Source organism: Trachypithecus francoisi, unplaced genomic scaffold (assembly GCF_009764315.1).
Source record: "Trachypithecus francoisi isolate TF-2019V2 unplaced genomic scaffold, Tfra_2.0 Lachesis_group3, whole genome shotgun sequence".
Taxonomy (NCBI): Eukaryota; Metazoa; Chordata; class Mammalia; order Primates; family Cercopithecidae; genus Trachypithecus; species Trachypithecus francoisi.
The window spans coordinates 134,645,699-134,668,613 of record NW_022681468.1 but is presented as its reverse complement, the minus strand read 5'-3'; the positions used below and the strand labels follow the sequence as shown (position 1 = coordinate 134,668,613).

General features: G+C 43.3%; 1 protein-coding gene across 5 annotated transcripts in view; it reads right to left on the bottom strand.

Moving 5' to 3' along the window:
• RAB27A (RAB27A, member RAS oncogene family) overlaps positions 1-22,131 on the bottom strand; it is a 93,147-nt gene extending 71,016 nt beyond the window's left edge. The window contains exons 1-3 of one of the 5 annotated variants that reach the window (XM_033190058.1): positions 22,000-22,109; positions 615-711; positions 291-410 (exon numbers count right to left, since the gene is read on the bottom strand). The gene's annotated coding sequence lies outside the window, so the exon portion shown is untranslated. Of the gene's footprint in view, positions 1-290; positions 411-614; positions 712-10,937; positions 11,096-21,999 lie in introns of those variants that run through there. The other 4 variants (XM_033190054.1, XM_033190055.1, XM_033190056.1 and 1 more) reach the window with 4 other exon arrangements.
• Positions 22,132-22,915: the final 784 nt, after the last annotated feature.

Below are 22,915 nucleotides of genomic sequence, written 5' to 3'. Positions count from 1 at the left end.
AGCTCTCATATTAAACAATTACCTGAAAGTAAAAACCTGTGTTTCTTTATTCATGTACAGAAAAGGAAGGAAGAATGCAGTCAGTATTCATACCCACTCCCTGGTCACTGAAAATGCACTTTTCAAACTAATCCCTAGAAATTTAGTAGACATCATAAAGTCTGTAGTTTAAAAATAATATGTGCACTGGTATTGTATGTCATATTGCACATAATTTAAGCGCATGAAAATTGACATGACAGAGCTCAAAACCACTACCAAAAAAAAAAAAGATAAATACAAAACCATACCTTGCCGTGGTAGAGAACCGCTTGTTGTAATTTTCTAAAACGTTAGAGACAGGAGTTACCAATGCTTCAACAATTGACAATTTCCAATCACATGTCCTCTTCAGGAAGGTTACTTTTTGTCTGAGGTTAAGACAGGGAGAAATGTTAAAGTCAGAATGGCCTACTTAAAAAAGTTTTCAAAAGACTCTTTTGAAAAGCAGTTCGCTCCATCAACTTTCAAAATAGGCATCGCTGTAAAAACCCGCAATCCAGCTAATGAGTCTCAGCTGTTTGTCATATGGCACTGCAGACCAGTCAAGTGATTTTTGCCCCTTTCAAGCTTACCAAGTTCCAATTCGACTGGCTACTCAGAGGGCGGCTTTATTAACCTCTTCTGGTATTAGAAGACTCGTACTTCAGCTCTTTCTTCCTCCCACCTACCCTGTGAATCAAACAAGTAGAACATTTGTTTTCTTGAGAAAATATTTAGAAAAGTGTTGTATTCTCAAGGCCCTTAAAGGTTATATTTGTATTGTTGCTTACAAATACAATGCCTCATCCAAACAAACGATATGGGAGATCACATGGAAGTGGCAGGAGGGAAGGGGCTGGATTACTTACCAGACCTTGCAGCTGGCCTCCAATTCTATAAGTAAAACTGCCTACAAGGGAGTCCACCCAGATATCTTGCCGGCATCTCAAATTCAACATGTCCTGTACTCACCTCCTTTGCTTTTCTCCACAACCTTGCTTCAAACCCACTTCTCTTCCTGGGTCTTGAATCACACAATCCCAACACACACAGCCAGAAATCTGATGGTTCTTATTAACTCCTCCCTCTCTGCCCCTCCCACTTCCAATTGGCCACCAAGTCCTAAGGATATTCATCATCACGCCTTTACTCCAAGTTTTGATTATTTCTTAGATAGCTATAATAAACCTCTTATTTGGTTTTCTGGTCCCCACGTATTCCTGACTCTGAACCATCCTCCACACCACACCCAAAGTGATCTTTCCAAAAGGCAAATGAGAGTCCATCACTCTCCTGTTAATGGCTCCCCACAATCTCCACAATAAAATTCCTACTCCTTAAGCTTCTGCCTACAGTATCACCTGCCTCCTGCCTATAAGATGCTAGAGTCCAGCCATCAGAACTCGTTGTAATTCTCTAAGTTAAGTGATTCTCAAACTGTGGTTCCAAGACCAGTATTACCAGCATCTTCTAGGAGCTTACTACATTTGCACATTCTTGGGCCCACTCCACTGAATCAGAAATGCTGAGGATAGGGCACAGCTGTCTGTGGTTCAACAAGCACTCCAGGTGATTCTGATACACACTAAAGTGTGAGAGCTGTTGCTCTAACTGCACCAAGCTCTGTTCACCAAGAGAATCAGCTCCTTGGCTCCTTGTGCAAGCAATGCTGAGCTGGATGCACCTTCCCTGTGCTTAGTATTTCTAGAACTGGTCACCCCTGTATGCTAATTATTCAATTTATTTCTTGGTCTTTGTTGTTGGTTTGTGACGACCTTGAAGACAGGGGTTGTATCTTGTTTTTTATTCATTCACCCCACAATGAGTTATTGAGCACTTATTAATTATTGGGTGAAATGTTGGACATAGAACTAATCAATCTATCCCTTGCCTCTAAGAGAAGCTACGCTTTCATTTTGGCAGCTCAAAGTGTGACTGAAGACTCAATCTGTCCAATCTAAAAAAACTACCGCCAGCCTCAAGAACTGTGGGCAGCTAAGAAAAGTCTGAGCACAACCAGTCTGACATCTCTTCTCATGGTAAATGAAATGGAAGTTTTGTTTTATACTTGATGAAAATCTCATGAAAAGGCACCCCTTTCTCTTTTATATCTCACAGCAACCTCGAGAATTTTGAGAACAATTTAGTAAGAAAATGTATCAAGATTTTTAAATCCCAGATTAAAATTCATTAGAGTTAGCTTCCTTTAATTGCAAGTTCATATTAGCACTTCTCAACCCTCAGGATATATAGGAATCTCCTAGGGATCTTTCAAAATGCCAATTCTGATTCAATATTCATGTAGGGAGAGATCGAGACCTTCCCGGCTAACACAGTGAAACCCCGTCTCTACTAAAAACACAAAAAATTAGCTGGGCGTGACGGCGGTCGCCTGTAGTCCCAGCTACTCAAGAGGCTGAGGCAGGAGAATGGCATGAACCCAGGAGGCGGAGCTTGCAGTGAGCCGAGATCACGCCACTGCACTCCAGCCTGGGTGACAGAGCGAGACTCTGTCTCAAAAAATAAAAAAAATAAACAATTCCTGTAGGGGGCCCAGGAGTCTGTATTTCGAGTAAGCACCCAGGTGATGCCCAGGTGACGCCCAGGTGACATTCTTAACTCTGGAACTATAATTTGAATAGCAAGTAAAATTATTACAACAATACCATTTTTCATAGTCTGCTTAAAGCAACAAAACCTTTTTTGGATGCTTTTGCATTAAAATCTTTCCAAAATATCTTTCAGACTTCAGAATAAAGATGGCATGCTCAGCCTGTACATGTGGTTCTGCTTCCTCCCAAAATCTCACTAATATAACAATAAAGAATGTTTTATTTCTTTTAGACATAAACTCACAAGGACAAAGATCAGGTAGTGGAAGCAACACAATGGTAGAAGCTAGAGAGTAGGTGGACTAGAGGTGACTGATTAACAGACCTCGGAAAGCTGACTCTTCATCTGCCAGTAGGGAAATCCAAGAAGGAACTCATCACAGAGTCTCCAGAAAGTCTCAGGGATTCAGAACCCCAAAACTTCTGGAATTCGGGGGACCGTAAAATCGGGACTCACAACAGACAGAATGGCGGTCATCTGCTTAAAAAGCAGCTCAGCACACCAAAAGAAGAAGAAAAGAAAGAAAGAACTACCAAATAGAACATAATGAGCAAAATGGCATAGTAAGTCCCTATCTATTGATAATTACTTGAAATGTAAATGTATTACATTCTCCAATTAAAGGACATAGAGGCTGGGCATGGTGGTTCACGCCTGTAATCCTAACACTTTGGGAGGCCAAGGCGGGCAGATCACTTGAGGTCAGAAGTTCAAAACCAGCCTAGCCAACATGGTGAAACTCCGTCTCTACTAAAAATACAGAAAATATTAGGCAGGCATGATGGCGGACACCTGTAATCCCAGCTACTCAGGAGGCTGAGGCATGAGAATTGCTTGAACCTGGGAGGCGGAGGTTGCAGTGAGCCAAGATCATGACACTGCACTCCAGCCTGGGCGACACAGTGAGACTCCATCTCAAAAATAAAAATAAAAATAAAAACAAAAAATAAATAAAAGACATAGAATGACAGAACATATATAAAAAATAAGATACAATTATTTGCTGCCTGAAAGAGAGTCGTTTTAGATTTAAGGGCAGACAGACTGGAAGTGAAGGGATGGAAAAAAATATTCCATGCAAATAGAAACCAAAAGAAAGCAGAGGTGACTATACTTATATCAGAATAGACTTCAAGTAAAAAACAGTCCCAAGAGACCAAAAAGGTAGTTATGAGGTGACAAGGAGGTGAATTCATCAAGTAGATATAACAGTTGTAAACATGTAGGCACCCAACATCAAAGCACCTAAATATATAAAGCAAATATTAACCAAACTGAAAGGAGAAATAGATAACCATACAATAATAGTAAGGGATTTGAATACCCTAATTTCAGCAATGAACAGATTATCCAGATAGAAAATCAATAAGGAAATGGCAGGTCTGAACAATATTATAGAACAAATGGAATTAACAGGCACATACAGAACTTTCTATCCAACTATAGGAGAATATACATTATTCTCAAGTGCACATGGAATATTCAGGATAGAACATATGGTAGGCCACAAAACAAGTCTCAACAAATTTAAGAAGATTGAAATCATACTAAATATCTTTTCTGACCACACCAACATGTAACTAGAAATCAGTAACAGGAAGAAAACTGAAAAATTCACAAATATGTGGAAATTCAGTAACGTAATCCTGAACAGCTAATTGGCCAAATAAAATCAAAAGGAATTTTTTTTAAATCTTGAGATACATGAAAATAGAATACAACACATCAAAATTTTATGGGATTCAGCAGAAGCAGTTTTAAGAGGGAAGTTTACAGTGGTAAATGGCCTCCATTAAGAAAAAAGAAAGATCTTCGGTAAACAACCTAAGTTGATACTGCAACAAACTAGAAAAAAGGGAACAAAATAAGCCCAAAGTTAGAAGAAGGAATGAAATAATAAAGATTGGAGCTAAAATTAAATAGAGACACAAAAAAAAAAAACAGAAAAGAAAGAAAAGATGAATAAAACTAAGTATTTTTGAAAAAATAAACAAAATTGACAAAACTGGCTGGGCGCAGTGGCTCACACCTATAATCCCAACACTTTGGGAGGCTGAGGCAGGTATCACCTGAGGTCAGGAGTTTGAGACCAGCTTGAACAACATGGCAAAACTCCATTTCTACTTAAAATACAAACATTAGCCGGGCGTGGTGGCGGGTGCCTGTAATCCCAGCTGCTTGGGAGGCTGAAACAGGAGAATCACTTGAACCTGGGAAGCAGAGGTTGCATAGAGCTGAGATTGCACCACTGCACTCCAGCCTGGGTAACACAGCAAGAATCCGTCCTCAAAAAAAAAATACAAATTTTATATATTATATATATATATATATATAGAGAGAGAGAGAGAGAGAGAGAGAGAGAGAACTTTACCTAGTCTAAAAAACGAGTAAAAACTCAAATTAATAAAATTGTAAATGAAATAGGAGGTGTTACAACTGATACCACAGAGGTACAAAGAATAATAAGAGATACTCTAAATAATCCAGTCAGGTGCAGTGGCTCACACCTGTAATCCCAGCACTTTGGGAGGTCAAAGTAGGTGGATCACTTGAGGTCAGGAGTTCAAGACCAGCCTGGCCAACATGGTGAAACCCCGTCTCTACTAAAAATACAAACATGAACTGGGGCATGGTGGCGCGCAACTATGATCCCAGCTACTTGGGAGGATGAGGCAGGAGAATCACTTGAACCCAGGAGGCAGAGGTTGCAGCGAACTGAGATTGCTCCATTGCACTCCAGCCTGGGTGACAAAGTGAGATTCCATCTAAAAAAAAAAGTGTGATTACATCAAACTAAAGCTGCTGCACAGCAAAGGAAACAATAAAATGGAAAGGCAACTGGCCGGGCATGGTGGCTCACACCTGTAATCCCAGCACTTTGGGAGCCCAGAAGGCAGATCACTTGAGGGCAGGACTTTGAGACCAGCCTGACCAACATGGCAAAACCCCATCTCTACTAAAAATACAAAAATTAGCTGGACATGGTGGTGGGCACCTGTAATCCTGGCTACTCAGGAGGCTGAGGCACGAGAATCACTTGAGCCCGGAGGCAGAGGTTGCAGTGAGCGGAGGTCGTGCCACTGGACTCCAGCCAGGTGACAGAATGACACTCCACCTCGAGAGAGAGAGAGAGAGAGAGAGAGAAAGAGAGAGAGAGAAAGAAAGAAAGAAGAAAGAAAGAAAGAAAGAAAAAGAGAGAGAGAGAGAGAGAAAGAAAGAAAGGGCAATGTATAGAAGGAAAAAAATGTAAATCTGATAAGGGGTTAATATCCAAAATATACAAGAACCTCATACTACTGAATACCAAAAAAACACCCAAAAGAAAAAAAAAAGTTAATGGGCAAAAGACCTGAATAGACATTTTTTCAAAGAATACATAAAAAATGGTCAACAAGTATATGAAAAAGTGCTCGACATCACTAATCATCAGAGAAATGCAAATCAAAACCACAATGATTTTGATTACCTCACATCTGCTGGAATGGCCAATTAGAAAAAAAAAAAAAAACAAGAGGTAAGTGTTGGCAAGGATATGGAGAAAAGGGACCCTTGTACACTGTTGGTGGGAATACAAATTGGTACAGCCACCTTGGAAAACATTATGGAGGTTCTTTAAAATAATTTTTTCAAAAATTTTAAAAATAGAATACCATAGGATTTAGCAATCCTACTTCTGAGTATAATACATCTGAAAGAATTGAAATCAGGATTTCTAAGTGATATCTGTACTCCCATGTTCACTGCAGCATTATTCACAATAGGCAAGACTTAGAAACAACCTAAATGTCCATTCACAATGAATAAATGAAGAAAATGTGGTCTATACATACAATGAAAAAGTATTCAGCCTTAAAAAAGAAAGAAATCCTGCCATTGTGACAATACAGATAGGTGTGGAAGCTATTAGACTAAGTTAAATAAGCCAGACACATAAAGAAAAATACTATGTGATCTTCCATATATTTAATATACAGAATCTAAAATGTCAAACTCTCCACGCATGGTGGCCGCTCCTGTAGCCCCAGCTACTCAAGACGCTGAGGCGCAATGATTGCTTGAGCCCATGACTTCAAGGCTGCAGTGAGCTATGATCACGTCACTGCACTCCAGTCTGGGCAGCACAGCAAGATCTTGTTTCTAAAAGAAAAAAATGTAATTTAAAAAAAAGTACTCAAACTCCCAGAAGCAGAGAGCAGAATGATGGTTGCCAGGGACTGGAAGGAAGGGGAAATGGGAAGGTCACAGTTAAAGGGAGCAAGTTTCAGTTATGCAAAAATTCTGAAAAGCTATTATACAGCACAGTGTCTATATAATACTAATACTGTATTATATACTGAAACCTGCTAAGAAGATAGGTCCAGTGTTAATTGTTCTTAAAACACACACACACAAAAAGCAATAATAATAACAAAGGAGGCAGGATAAAACTCTGGGAGTTAACGGATATGTTTATGGCCTTGATGGTGACGATGATTTCATGGGTGAATAATTATCCCCAAATTCATCAAGATGTATATATTAAACATGTACAGCCTTTTATCTGTCAATAATACCTCCATAAAGTAAAAATAAACTGTTGAGTAGGGGAAGGAAAGAATGAACAAACGAACGTAGGAATAAATGAACAAACTCAGGTAAGAAAGAGGAGATGAAAATGGTACACTTGTAGCAGGGGTGGATGGAGGAATGAGCTAAATTCTCTTCTTCTGTAATAAAGTATCGACAGATAATGACTAAAACTGAAAAACTGACCATAGGAATAGAAACGTGTCATTTAGAGACTAGATGTGTAAACTACTGCAAGAGTTCACTGGTTAACTCTGGGGAGCAGGAAATGGGCTGGGGGAGAGGAGTCTACTGATTTTTTGTAACAGGCGTTGTAGAACAATGTCCACATATAACTTTGGTAAATTTGGCAGGGCATGGTGGCTCATATCTGTAATCCCAGAACTTTGGGAGGCAGAGGCGGGCACATTACTGGAAGCCAGGAGTCCGAGACCAGCCTGGCCAACATAGGGAAACCCCGTCTCTACTAAAAATACAAAAATTAGTTCGGTGTGATGGCACACATCTGTAATCCCACCTATTTAGGAGGCCGAGGCAGGAGAATCACTTGAACGAGGGAGGCGGAGGTTATGGTGAGTCAACATCACGCCACTGCTCTCTAGCCTGGGTGACAGGGCGAGACTCTGTCTCCCAAAAAAAAGAAAAAAAAAAAAGCTTTGGTAAATTTTTAAAAATTAATTATTACAAAATAAAATTTAATGCCCATTTTTTTTTTCTTGGAGGATTCAGGACATCACAATAAACCTCGCTAACTTGCCATGCTACGTACTCAAGACCTAGGACCTCCACTGAAGTAGGATGTTGAGGATCTGAGCTCTGGAGACAGACTGTATGACTTTAATTCTCAACTTTACCGCTCACAGGCCATGTGACCTTGAGCAAATTACTTAACCTCTCTGTCTCAGTTGCCTCATCTGTGGAACAGGAATAATAATAGGATTATTTTGCATGGATTCAATTATGTATACCTATAAAATGCCTAAAACTGTGTTTGACACAAAGGAAATGTTCAATAATAGCTATTCATTTTAATGTATGTTTGCCTCCATAATAAATGGCTCCTGACCGCTGTATTGATTTCGTGTCTTTTGTTAATTTATATTTCCTTCTCCCTGCCCTCACCTTTGCTATCAGTCAGGCAGCTATCCCTCACCACAGTAATCAGTGTGCCTTCCTGGGTCAACCCCTACCCCTTCCGATGCACTGTTTTTAATTGACAAGGCACTTGGAAACCAAATAACCAAGATTATTAGAACTGTGTGCAAAATGAAGAGAAATGGGCACCAAAAAATGTTCTGAAAGTTGCTCTGTGAGGCAGGTTGGCAATTTTCAGTATATTAACCACTGTCTAACTCAGAACCCTTTGGCCTTACTATTAACTGTGGGTCAGTAGGCTGGGTGACACTTGGTGGGACCAACCAACCCAGTTTAGTGGGGACCGTCTGAGTTATAGCACTGAAAGTCCTGAATCCCTGGAAACCATATCCCAGCATTGGGCAAATTACTTCATCCTCTTGAGCCTGTTTCATCTTCTGTACAATGAAGGATAATATCTGCTTTGAAAGATTCTTGAGGATTAAATGAGAAAATGTTTGTATAATTCTTGACACATATGGTAGCTGTAGCTATTATACTCACTTGCATATTGTTATTATCAACTCTAATATCAGGTAGAAAAAGAAAGTATTCTTAGAAACATAACCTATAATTTGCTTTATATATAGTGGACTTCAGGAAGCTGCAATGTTTGCTTTTGTGAATTTCCTTCCCATTTTGTAATACACATTTTGTTTCGGGGACTAAGACATATTAAAGAAATTTAATAGTTCAACATGTCTGATTTCTCTACTGGACAAAAGCCTGGCAGGTTTCCACTATCTTTCCATGGACATGACTCTTTTGCACTATGGGTTATTTATGTTAGTAGCCGCTTCTAAACTTGTGGACAGAAATCAGCCTGTCACCTCACAAAGGACATCAGGCATCATATCTGAAATTTGTTTTTAATTTCCATTTCACTTTTTTCCTTCATAATAGCACCAGATTATTCAGTCTTCTAATTATTTAGTGAATTCAGTACATTTGCTTGGGGCTGAACATCCGCATCTGCATTTCTAAGTTCTAAGCCAAATCATTCACTATATATGTCAGTTCTATCCCTGAAAAATAAGGGCTTTTATCACCAAACAGATGAAATACCATTTCTGACCTCAAAAGCTGAAGCAACTCCCTACTCCACAGTTATTAATGACAGCCTGAAGGAAATGGCTCACATCTATGCACTCCACAGACACAAGGGCAAAGTTGCTATAAGAACAGTTACAAACTTTGGGATAGATAATGGAAAGCATCACAAGTTACTCAAAGCCAAAATATGGCCTAGGAACCCTCTAAGCAGCAGCAGAGACAGCAGAAAGAGCCGGGCAGATAAGACTCTTAATAAAGGCCCCCATGGCCTCTCCTCCCATACTCATATTTCTTCTCCAACCAGTGTCCAAGGCCTGTGAGCACAAAACACAGGAGAACACAGAACTTCAGAGAAGCCTTGAGGGGCAACTGGTCAACCAATTAGGGCAGGTGAAAATGGATCTAGGACTGGCGCAGAATCACCTAGGGTATTTGAGGAAAATTCAAAATTCTGGGTCCCATCCAGGCCTCTGAATTAGGATCTCTGCAAAGGAGGCCTAGGGAATTTGCATTTATAACAAGCTTCCCAGGGGCTTTCTGGTTATACGCAATCAAGCTTGTAAGCCACTGTTCTAGGGAGACAACAGATGGCAAAAATGTACAACTATAGTTAGGCAAATAGCCTGTACATCAAGATCATATCTAACTTCTACTAGCCTCAGATACCAAATCTGTAAAATAGGGATAATAACACTGACCTAGCAAGGTGGATGTGAGAATTAAATGAAATAAATAATAGCCTCACACACAGTGCCTCACATACGGCAAGTGCTCAATAAAAGTCCACTCCCGGCCGGGTGTGGTGGCTCAAGCCTGTAATCCCAGCACTTTGGGAGGCCGAGGTGGGCAGATCACGAGGTCAGGAGATCGAGACCATCCCGGCTAACACGGTGAAACCTCGTCTCTACTAAAACTACAAAAAGTTAGCCAGGCGTGGTGACAGACGCCTGTAGTCCCAACTACTCGGGAGGCTGAGGCAGGAGAATAGGGTGAACCTGGGAGGTGGAGCTTGCAGTGAGCTGAGATCACCCCACCGCACTCCAGCCTGGGCGACAGAGCGAGAGACTCCGTCTCTAATGAAGGCTTACAACAATAGTTCCTGTTTTGAATAATACCACCAAGGAAAGCAGATGGCTAGGAAAGTTAAGGCCTCAATGTTAATGACTCATCAACTACAAAGGCCGAGGTCAACAGCTTTTTTTTTTTTTTTTTTTTTTTTTTTTTTTTGAGACGGAGTCTCGCTCTGTCGCCCAGGCTGGAGTGCAATGGCCGGATCTCAGCTCACTGCAAGCTCCGCCTCCCGGGTTTACGCCATTCTCCTGCCTCAGCCTCCCGAGTAGCTGGGACTACAGGCGCCCGCCATCTCGCCCGGCTAATTTTTTGTATATTTTAGTAGAGACGGGGTTTCACTGTGCTAGCCAGGATGGTCTCGATCTCCTGACCTCGTGATCCGCCCGTCTCGGCCTCCCAAAGTGCTGGGATTACAGGCTTGAGCCCCGCGCCCGGCCATGGTCAACAGCTTTAACCAGCGATTGAGTCATGAAACATACCTGCAGACAGTGATTCTCAAGCTTCGGGGTGCATCAGAGTCAGCTAGATGGCTTTAAAACACAGGCTCTAGGCCCCACCAGAGTTTCAGATTCAGTAGGTCTGGTGAGGGGCTGAAAATCTGCATTTCTAAGTTTCCAGGTGGTGCTGATGTTACTGGTCCTAATCTGACACTTCGCAATAAAAAAAAAACTATGCTGTGTATATTTCCTGTTTGACACTACACTGGTTAGTTACATGTATATAGAGGAAAAAACTAAGAAACCAACAATTTCCGAGGCTGTGCTGCCTCTGTCCCTGAGAATCTTACTACGTTGTTTGAACGATGCATAGAGAGGACAGAGAGATTTGAATTCTATCTTCCCACTCACTTGCTGTGTGACTCTGCACGAGACATATGATCTCTTCCAGCCTGAGTTTACTCATGCTGGAAGTAAAGGTGAGCTAGGCACTGGTTCCCAAACCAGGTTGTCCACCATCAATCACTACAGCAGTATTTTAAATAAAACATAGATTCCTGAGCCCTCGCCACAAACCTAATAAATTAGAATCTCCAAAGGAGAGACTGAAAAATGTGTTGTTGTTTCTTGTGGGTATGTTTTTTATTATCATTCTTATACTTTAAGTTCTAGGGTTCACGTGTACAACGTGCAGGTTTGATACATGTGCCATGTTGGTTTGCTGCACCCATCAACTCAAAATTTACATTAGGCATGTCTTCTAATGCTATCCCTCCCCCTCCCCCCACCCCACGACAGGCTGCGATGTGTGATGTTCCCCGCCCTGTGTCCAAGTGTTCTCATTGTTCAATTCTCACCTATGAGTGAGAACATGTGGTGTTTAGTTTTCTGTCCTCATGACAGTTTGCTGAGAATGATGGTTTCCATCTTCATCCATGTCCCTGCAAGGGACATGAACTCCTCCTTTTTTTATGGCTGCATAGTATTCCATGGTGTATATGTGCCACATTTTCTTAATCCAATCTATCATTGATGGACATTTGGGTTGGTTCCAAGTCTTTGCTATTGTGAATAGTGCCACAATAAACATACGTGTACATGTGTCTTTATACTAGCAGGATTTACAATCCTTTGCGTATATACCCAGTAATGGGATTGCTGGGTCAAATGGTAATTCTAGTTCTAGATCCTTGAGGAATCACCACACTGTCTTCCACAATGGTTGAACCAATTTACACTCTTTTGTGGGTATGTTTTAAACAAAAGCTTCCCATGCAATTTTCACGTACAGCCAGTTTTGAGGAGCCATTAACATGGTAATCTTTCTCCAGCATTAAAGCTCTTGGGTCTTTTTGATTTCCAATTCACTGGGTGCTGAGTCTATACTTACCCAGTAGCTTTCTCCTTTTGTATTATATTTTGCTTTTATATTTATATTTGCTTCACCTGGACATTCTTCCTATAGGAAGCATACACTGTCTTCAAAGGAAGGAATCTACTATGCTTAGCAGTTCTATTTCTCATGTATCAATAAACTGGCATTCTGATTTCATTTTAAAAATAAAGTCCAGGATGGGTGCAGTGCTCACAGCTGTAATCCCAGCACTTTGGGAGGCCAAGGCAGGCAGATCACTTGAGGTCAGGAGTTCAAGACCAGCCTGGCCAACATGGTAAAAACTCATCTCTACTAAAAATACAAAAATTAGCCCAGCATGGTGACATGTTCCTGTGGTCCTAGTTACTTGGAAGGCTGAGGTAGGAGGATCCACTTGAGCCCAGGATGTTGAGGCTGCAGTGAGCTGGGTGACAAAGACAAGAAAGAAGGGAAGGGAAGGTAGAAAAGAAAGGAAGGGAAGGAAGGGAGAAGGGAAGGGGGAACGGAAGGGAGAAGGGAAAGTAGGAAAGGAAGGGAGAAGGAAAAAAAAGAAACCAGAGGCCCTTACAGACCACAGCTACATATTTGGATCTTACAACTACTACAGTGAAAGCAACTAGGGGATTTTAAGCAGAAGGATATGACCTGAATTCCTTTAATTTTTTAAAATTTTGTTTCACGCTCCTCAGAAGTATGAATTCCTTTTTTTGGACATCACTGGCTTTGTGTGAAAAATGGGCTATGGCAGGGAGGTGCAAGAATTGAAACGGAAAAGTAGCAGTACAGGCCTTTAACCAGCAGCTGGCACAGAGAAGGCACTTGGATATTTCTGCACTGCTTTAACATAGGGAAATCATGATATACTTGTTTCGCCTCCTAACATATTTCAGAGGAGTTCAAGGAAGAGACTCTGGGTGTTAGCAAAGTTCCATCTAGAAGTCACTACCTTTGAACAACACACACAATTTTGGATTGTCCACAGTACAACTGGTTCCAATCAAGAAATATTAGAATAAGAACATAAAAAGAACACACCAGGGAACCAGCAGACCAGGCTTCTGGAACCATCCCTGCCATCAATTAGCCATGTGACCTGAGGCACAGCTCTGGACTTCCGGGTGGGGAGCCTGAGCTACAATTTCCAAGGTCCCTACCAGCTCTTAAATTACACAATTCTGTATGTGTAACAAATGTGGTTTCCTTATCTGGGTGGCAAAATGGGCTGATGACTCAGGGTGAGGTTTTTTGTTACTGATTTTCAACCTCCCAGAGAAGCTCTAATGAAGCTAGAATCAGGGTGTTAATAAAGAAACTGTCCAGTTTTATCATTTCCTTTCCAGGGTATGGTGGTCAGCCGGAAATTTGGGAAGTAGACATTCCTGGCAGCTGAGAGCTTATCGTGCAGAGACTGAGAGCCCAAGGCCCTGTGTAACCCTTCAGGTACATGTTCTCTGTGGTCCCTCAAGCATGTGGCTTCTGCTCATGTGGAAGCACGCAATAGGCAGGCCTCTCACTTCCTCCTGCTAGTAGGCTGTTCCGAGAGGGTCCACTCCTCTCTTATGGCCAACCTGGCACCTCCACGAAAACCCCATTTTGCATGATCCCTGGGGGCAGTGGTTCTCAGCCTCAACTGCAACTGCCCATCAGAATCCCATGTGGAGACAATAAATAAATTAAATAAATAAATAAATAACAGGCTGAGCCCTACCCCATATTTACTGACTTAGAATTGGGGTGAGGGAGAGGTTAGAAAGACAACAGTGGTAGAGTTAGGCTTAGTTTTACGTGATGGAGAGAACGTGTAACTTGGGAAACTGCAAGCCAAAGAGGTTGAATGAGTTGTCTAATGCAGGGTTTCTTAGCCTCGGCACTGTTGACATTTTAGGCAGGATAATCCTTTGTTGGGGGCTGTCCTGTGTACTGAGAATGTTTTGCAGCATCCCTGGCCTCCACCCACTAAATGCCAGGAGTAACTCCCCAGTTGTGACCGTCAAAAATGTCTCCAGGCATTGCTAAATGTCCCATGTGGGGTGGGGCAGGGGAGAAAATCAACCCCAATTGAGAGACACTGGTGTGATATCACATAGTTAATAATCAGGAATATGGAGACTAAAAACCGACCTACTGATTACTGACTGTGTTGATTCTTCCACATTCAAGCAGGAGCTCCGGAACACAGGAATGAGCCACTGCCTGAGGAGGTATCACAACCCACTTCACTACACAGCCCTCTGTGCCTAGAGCAGACATGGGGCCTGGGACAGCTGACCTTGTCCCTAACGAGAAAAGTCACATTAGGTCTCTAGTATTTGACTGTGAGGACAATGCCCGATCTTTTCAAGGACCGCTAGACCTCTTCACTCATTCTTGGAGTTGTTTCCTTGTAATGATGAGATTTATTATGAAAATCACTATTTTCATAATGATTTCTTAGCAAGAAACAAAGAAATCCTGACCACAATCATAGGTTATATTTTAAAACTCTCTGGTATTGCAAATGAACATTTAAGCCATGACCTATTTCTGTATGTTTCATTTCCCCTCTTATTAGGGCTAGTACAGCAAGAATAAAAGTATCCTAGTATCGTGTTTAACTAGCTGATTTAGACCTTGTCTTTGCTTTTAAAGATACAAATACACAGGAGATTAGTATTCAGCCATACCCTGATAGGACTTGACCAGCCTCCCATGAGGTTGGGATCAGGCCAAGGTAGATAAACTGTAGCAAATAAGGATGAACAGGTTTTTCAGTCTCTTGGCAACCAATTTTATTATTATGCTTTGACCTGGCAGCTGGTAAGACTTTATATGAATTAACCAATGAGACTACGAAAAAACAAGATTAGTGGTTCTGAAATATGGTATTCAAATAGCAGTTAGAGAAAGCATGTTCATTTTCAAGGCTGCTTTCTTTTAAAGAGGTACAAATAATTGTAATAAAAAATAATAAAATCTTGTTTAAAAAGAACAGATCTCTAGTAAGCAAGTCACATATACCTGTCTGTCTACCTTGGTCCTTGTCATATGTATATCTTCCATATTTATTCTACCAAAATAAAAAGGGGTGAGGAGTTTTGTGGGAATAGGCCATTCAAAGCAAGCAGGCTTCCCATAAGACAACACTTAGTTGTTGTGGAATTATACTCAGTAAGACCACCTTAATCAAAGCACCTTACAATAAATACTCAAGAGGGTCAAAAGTGTTAACAAAACCATAAACAAAATAAAAATAGGCCGGGCGCGGCGGCTCACGCCTGTAATCCCAGCACTTTGGGAGGCCGAGGCTGACAGAACACAAGGTCAGGAGACCAAGACCATCCTGGCCAACAGGGTGAAATCCCGTCTCTACTGAAAACACAAAAAAATTAGCCCAGAGTGGTGGCGGGCGCCTGTGGTCCCAGCTACTCAAGAAGCCCAGGCAGGAGAATGGCGTGAACCTGGGAGGTGGAGCTTGCAGTGAGCTGAGATCGTGCCACTGCACTCCAGCCTGGGCGACAGAGTGAGACTCCATCTCAAAAAAAAAAAAAAAAAAAATACATTGAACTACAGGCTTTCTGGCATAACAGCAGGGAAGAGAACCACGTGGGGCTTTCAACAGTCATGCAGCTTTCAGGGAAAAGTCAAGGTGTCTCATGAGAATGGCTTTGGCTGACACATGTTGGATCTGGGGACTGAAGGACAGTATGATAATGAGGTGATCTTGAGTGGATGGCTACAGATGTGATTAAAGGTCAACTTGAAAACATAAGTAACTTTTTCATGACCTCTTAAGGGACAGGATTATGCAGCAGAACCACCGCTGGTCCCAGAGTCCCAGGTCCAGCTCTGCCGCTAACTCTATGTGACTTTGACAAAGTGACTTAACCTCTCTGGAGTAAATTCCCTTAACTATAAAAGACTAGAGATAAATGAAATGTTCTCTAACTTCCTTCTAATTCTAATACTCCTTGGGTTTACAAATCCTCTCTTTTGGATATATGCACAATCACTAAAAGTCAGCCATGGCTCAATCATTCTTTGGACATTTTCACGATCGATGCATTTCCTATGCATAAACATAACCTCCAACTAGGGCTTCCAGGCACAAAACAAGACACCCACTTAAATATGCATTTTGGGCCGGGCGCGGTGGCTCAAGCCTGTAATCCCAGCACTTTGGGAGGCCGAGACGGGCGGATCACGAGGTCAGGAGATCGAGACCATCCTGGCTAATATGGTGAAACCCCGTCTCTACTAAAAAATACAAAAAACTAGCCGGGCGACGAGGCGGGCGCCTGTAGTCCCAGCTACTCGGGAGGCTGAGACAGGAGAATGGCGTGAACCCGGGAGGCGGAGCTTGCAGTGAGCTGAGAGCCGGCCACTGCACTCCAGCCTGGGCGGCAGAGCAAGACTCCGTCTCAAAAAAAGAAAAAAAAAATATGCATTTTGGTTAAAGAACAATTTTTTAGTAAAAGTACGTCCCAAATAATGCATAAGATATAGGAAACAATTATTCAGTGTTTATGTGCAATGCATATTTAACGTTTTTTAGTTTGCTAAATCTGGCACCCCACCTCCATCCCCACGTTACAATCAAAACTCTTAACTCCATACACATGGGAGGTTGGCTGACTAAAGCACTACATGGTAAACTTCTGTTTAAGGGCAACATATACAGAGGAAAAACAAACAAACAAACAAAAAACAGGAAAGGAGGAACAAAATTTTCAGCATTCCTCTTGAGTAAGAGAGGCATCTAATTTTACTTGACACTAAATAAAATATGAGTGTTACTAGACCTCAATCATACAAGTACCTGCACAACCAGAGTGTCCAAACAGAGCTGACTGCTCTCTACTCCACACACCTTACCCTATGAACACAGGTAAATTACAGACCCTTTATCTCTGCCTCCAGCTCAGGGCTCCTGTCTGCACTTAGCTTAAGGGAAACCAAATCATAAACTCAAACTTCCTGACCAAGAAGCAGAAGAACAAATACAGTCCAAGCAAAATCTGCATGCGGCATAAAAAGTGAAGGCTATAGAAAGGAAAAATTACTCTCTTCAAGAACCAATCTTGTTTTAGCAATGGCAAGACAATTTCTCTTCGCAGGGGCCTGGCCAACATGGTGAAACCCCGTTTCTATTGAATAAATAAATAAGAAATGAATTTCCATTTTCTTAAATTTCCAAAAACCTTCACTCTTCCTAAATCAGCACAAGAGGACAACACCCTGGAGATACGCACTGAATGGCCCTGCCTAGTTTGCCCAGGATACAGACAGAGGGCTCCGGTCTGCCACTGTGGAAAGGACCGACAGCCTCACCTTTCTACTTATTTGAACTTCCCCTTTTTAAGGAAGATAAGACTATTATTTTTGGGAAAGTAGGACAGAAGATGAGAGACTTAGGAGATGCTGGTGTATCTATAGACATTGCTTCTCTTAGAAAAAAAGTGGATGGAATAGTAGGAAAGAAATAGCAGAACACTCTACAGGCATACCACCCTGAATGCACCTGATCTCTGATCTTGGAAGCTAAGCAGGGTTGGGCCTGGGTAGTACTTGGATGAGAGAAATGGCAGAATGATCCCTATTGCTCCGTCTTCCGTTCCCTTTTTCATTAGTTCAGCACCTATCTTTTTGAGCACTTAATATATGTCAGAAACCATTCTATGTGCTGTGGACATCACAGTGAACAAGGCAGATTCCTGGCCATCATGGAGCTTGTCTTCTATCAGTGAAAGACAAATATTGTGTGTATGTGCTGGTTTGTGTATGACAGTACTATAAATACTCTAAAGAAAACAAGGCAAGGTAAGGGGACAGAAAATGATGGGATGGGTGAGGGATACTATTTTGGATGAGGTGGTCAAAGAAGGCCTCTCTAGAAAAATGACTTTTCACCTGAGTGAAATAAGTAAGAAAGCCACACAGACATCTGAGGGGAAGAGCATTCCAGGGAGAGGAAACAAGGGCAAAGGTCCTGAGGTATGGCTGTAGCAGAAGTCAGCAAAGGAAAGAGTGATAGCAGATGAAGCCATACTCCATGCAAGGGCTGTAGAGACCATGGTGAGGACTCTGTCTCTTCTGAGATAAAAAGCTATTGGAGAGTTTTAAGCAGAGTGACATAATAGACCCTGGCTGCTGCGTTAAGAATAGAGTGTGCAGCAGTAAGGGTGGAAGCAGGGAAGTCCTTTAGGAGGCTTTTGCGGTAATCCAGGTGACAGAGATGATAGGAACCTGGTGGAAGCAGCAGAAGTGGTGGGAAATGGTTATCATCCTAGATGTATTCTTTTTGTTTGTTTGCTTGTTTGTTTGTTTTGAGATGGAGTCTCACTCTGTCGCCCAGGCTGGGGTGCAATGGTGTGATCTTGGCTCACTGCAACCTCCACCTCCCAGGTTCAAGTGATTCTCCTGCCTCAGCCTCCCAAGTAGCTGGGATTACAGGAACCCATGACCATGCCCGGCTAATTTTTGTATTTTTAGTAGAGATGGGGTTTCACCATGTTGGCCAACCTGATCTTGAATTCCTGACCTCAGATGATCCACCTGTCTTAGCCTCCCAAAGTGCTGGGATTACAGGCGTGAGCCACTGCGCCCGGCCAGATGTATTCTTAAAGTAGAATCAGTGAGATTTGCTGAGGAATTTTTTTTTTTTTGAGATGGAGTCTCACTAGGTTGCCCAGGCTGGAGTGCAGTGGCGCCATCTCGGCTCACCGCAACCTCTGCCTCCTTGGTTCAAGCAATTCTCCTGCCTCAGCCTCCCACCTCAGCCTCCCAAGTAGCTGGGACTACAGGCACGTACCACCATGCCCAGCTAATTTTTTGTATTTTAGTAGAGATGGGATTTCACCGTGTTAGCCAGGATGGTCTTGATCTCCTGACCTTGTGATCCGTCCACCTGTCTCCCAAAGTACTGGGATTACAGGTGTGAGCCATCACACTTAGCCTGCTGAGGAATGTAATGTGGGGTATAAGAGAAAGAATCAAGAATGATTTCAGGATGTTTGGTGTGAGCATCTGGAAGAGTGAAGTTGCTATTCACTAAGATGGAGAAGACTAGGGGAAAAGCAGCTTTGGAAGAGAAAACTCAAAAGTGTGGCTCCTAGAGATTGTTGTTCACTTCAAACCCCTTACATCTATTCTAGAACCAAAACAACAGAAATTGAGAAGCTGACTTTAAATTTCATATGGAAGGCCAGGCACGGTGGCTCACGCCTGTGATCACAGCACTTTGGGAAGCTGAGGCAGACAGATCACCTGAGATCGGGAGTCCGAGACCAGCCTGACTAACATGGAGAAACCCTGTCTCTACTAAAAATACAAAATTAGCTGGGCGTGGTGGCACATGCCTGTAATCCCAGCTACTCAGGAGGCTGAGGCAGGAGAATCACTCGAACCTGGGAGGCAGAGGTTGCAGTGAGCCGATCGTGCCATTGCACTCCAACCTCCGAAATAACAGCAAAACTCCGACTCAAAAAAAAAAAAAAAAATTCATATGGAAATTCAGGGAACTGGACAGTCAAAACAATCTTGAAAAAGAACAAGGTTGAAGGACTCACATATCCTGATTTCAAAACACTATGTAGCTACAATAATCAAGGTAGTATGATACTAGCTTGAGGACAGACATACAGATCAATGGAATAGAAATGACAGTTCAGAAAGAAACCTTTACATTCGTGGTCAATTTACCTCAACAGAGGTGCCAAAACTATTTAAAGAGGAACAGTCTTTTTTTTTTTTTTTTTTTTGAGGCGGAGTCTCGCTCTGTCGCCCAGGCTGGAGTGCAGTGGCGGGATCTCAGCTCACTGCAAGCTCCGCCTCCCGGGTTTACGCCATTCTCCTGCCTCAGCCTCCCGAGTAGCTGGGACTACAGGCGCCCGCCACGTCGCCCGGCTAGTTTTTTTGTATTTTTAGTAGAGACGGGGTTTCACCGTGTTCGCCAGGATGGTCTCGATCTCCTGACCTCGTGATCCGCCCGTCTCGGCCTCCCAAAGTGCTGGGATTACAGGCTTGAGCCACCACGCCCGGCCGAGGAACAGTCTTTTAAACAAATGGTGCTGAAAGAACTGGATATCCACACACAAAAGGTTGAAGTTAGACCTCCTACCTCACATCATATTTAAAAATTAACTTAAAATGGATCAAAGAATGAAATGTAAGAGGTAAAACTATAAAACTTTTAGAAGAAAACATAAGTATAAATCTTCATGACCTTGAATTTGACAATGTTTTCTTAAATTTGACAACAAAAGGAAAAACAGGCTGGGTGTGGTGGCTCAAGCCTATAATCCTTGGGCTGATGCGGGTTGATCACTTGAGGTCAGGAGTTCGAGACCAGCCTGGCCAACATAGCGAAACCCCACCTCTACTAAAAATACAAAAATTAGCCAAGCATGATGGCGCATGCCTGTAATCCCAGCTACTCTAGAGTCTGAAGCAAAAGAATCACTTCAATCCAGGAAGCAGAGGTTGTTGTGAGCCAAGATCATGCCACTGCAGTCCAACCTGGGCTACAGAGTCAGACTCTGTCTCAAAAAAAAAAAAAAAAAGGAAAAATAGATTAAATATACTTCAATGAAATTAAAAATTAAAGCAGGTCATAAAAATTAAGGAAGGAGGGAAAAAATCAAGGGAGGGAGGAAGACAGAAGGGTGGGAAGGAAGAAAAAAGTAGGAATGAAAACATAAAACAACATAAACCAACACAAAATACAGAAAATAATGATCCTCAGTCAAGTTCCTTCAGCATTATATTAACCTTTCTTCACTTCTAACCATCTGCAGAAACTGTTTTCCAGATTGTATTTTCCTTCTAAAGCAAGTTTTTAAGAAGGCCGGAAAAAAAAAAAAAAAAAGTAACAAGAACAGTGAGTGGAGAATCAACAAATTTAATTAGCAATGATTAGAGAAAACGTACATAGCACAACTCTATAATCCCTCTACCCCTAACTCCAACATCTGACTGATCAACCAACCATAAAAAGTGAGAATCCATCCAGAAGGAAAGAACAGCTGTTAGCTGTAGGGGTAAGGAAGAGGACCCTGTGGCAGAAGACCCTGAGGCCATGCGGGCCCAGGTGTCCAGCAGGAGCTGAAAGGCTGGGAAGGCTCCTCAGTCCAGGGCTCACAAAATTCCCTTCGCTTCAGGCCTGGCTTTGCTGAACTGGTGATCTATTGGGACAGAGACAGGCTTTGGCAATAGTTACTAAAGCCTGTCATCACATCAGCCCACCACCAGTCCCGACAGGAGGGCCTGGCTGCCAGGTCGAGTTTTCTGTCTTACTGACAGGAGAAGGGAGAGCCCCTCCCTCGCAGCTAGTCTGCAGTCCAGACCCTCACCAACGAGAGGGCAACCAGGTTAAACAGTTAAACTGAAAGCAAAAGATGGAGGAATGAACTGGGGGGCGTGCGGGAGGTCGGGGACTTTTCTCCTTTCCCTCCAGGAAAGTTTCCTACCCCGATGGGCACCCTCGCACCTGGATGCAACCCGGAGGCAACCTGAGACCCTGACCGGACCCGGGACCGCACCTGACCAGCACCAGACGGTTGTCATCACTGGGGTCTGCACTGAGGGCCTGGGAGAGAAGCCACTTTTCCGGCGGGCTCGGGTGCCAGGAGGCGAGGAGAAAGGGCGGCGCAGCCTCCGACCCCAGCCCCAGGACGGCCCCATGGGGACGCCTCGCTCGGTCCTCCCGGAGGGACCGGACCCGCCGCGATCCTCCCGCTCCTCAGGCCCCCTCACCTGGCTCGCCCCGCAGTCCTGTCCCCGCCCGGCTCGAGTCCCCGCGCGCCGCGTCCACCCGCCGCCGGCCTTTTTTGGGTGGTTGGCGGGTATTTTCCGCCTGGCCCCACATCACTTCCCGTAAAGGAGAGCGAGGTGGGGCGGGACCTTCTCTCCTCCACCTCCCGCCTTCTCCTGTCACCTCGGTAGCGGCCCCTGCCCGGTTGGCGGGGGGTAGGGGACTGTCGCGCTCTCCCCGGCGGCCACGCCTCCGAGGGGTCCTCTGTGAGCCCCGAAAAGGCCCTGTTCGCCTCCTTTGTCCCAACACTAGTTTCCACTGCCCCGTTCTGGAAGGCGCTAGAAGATAAAGGGGTGTTTTCGTTTTGAGACACTGGGGTGACATTTACAAAGTGCACCAAGGACCGGTGCGCGGCGAGGTGTCCTTTGGGGACTCTGCCCTATTCACCTCCCCCAAAAACCATGTTCTAAAGATGTTTTCTAGGGCATCAGATCGCGGTCGCCACCGTAGCAGCCGGAGGTGCCAGGCGAATGCACGCCGGCCCCGCCAGGGGTTCCCGAGTCCTCGAGGCTCCTGAGGCGGCGTCCCAGGCCCGGCCCTGCCGCTGGCTTCCCGCCCCTGCGGCTCCTGGCTCAGGTCCGCCTGGACACGGCCTTTCCGGGGCAAGGGAAAGTCTGGGATTCCTGGAAATAACATGGGAGAAAAATAAGTAAAAATTTTCGCAGGAAAAAAATCAATGTAATTCTGGGAGGAAATGGCAAAAACGGAGTCTCTGCTCACACTGTCTAATTCAAGAATCTAAAACCACTGTAAATTTCTAAGAGTGTTAGAGCAATGAGTTTAAAAAGAGGAAAACTACAGTATGTGAAGGAACCGCCTCTGTCGGAAGAAACCTGCGTGCCTTTGCTGCCACCCAGC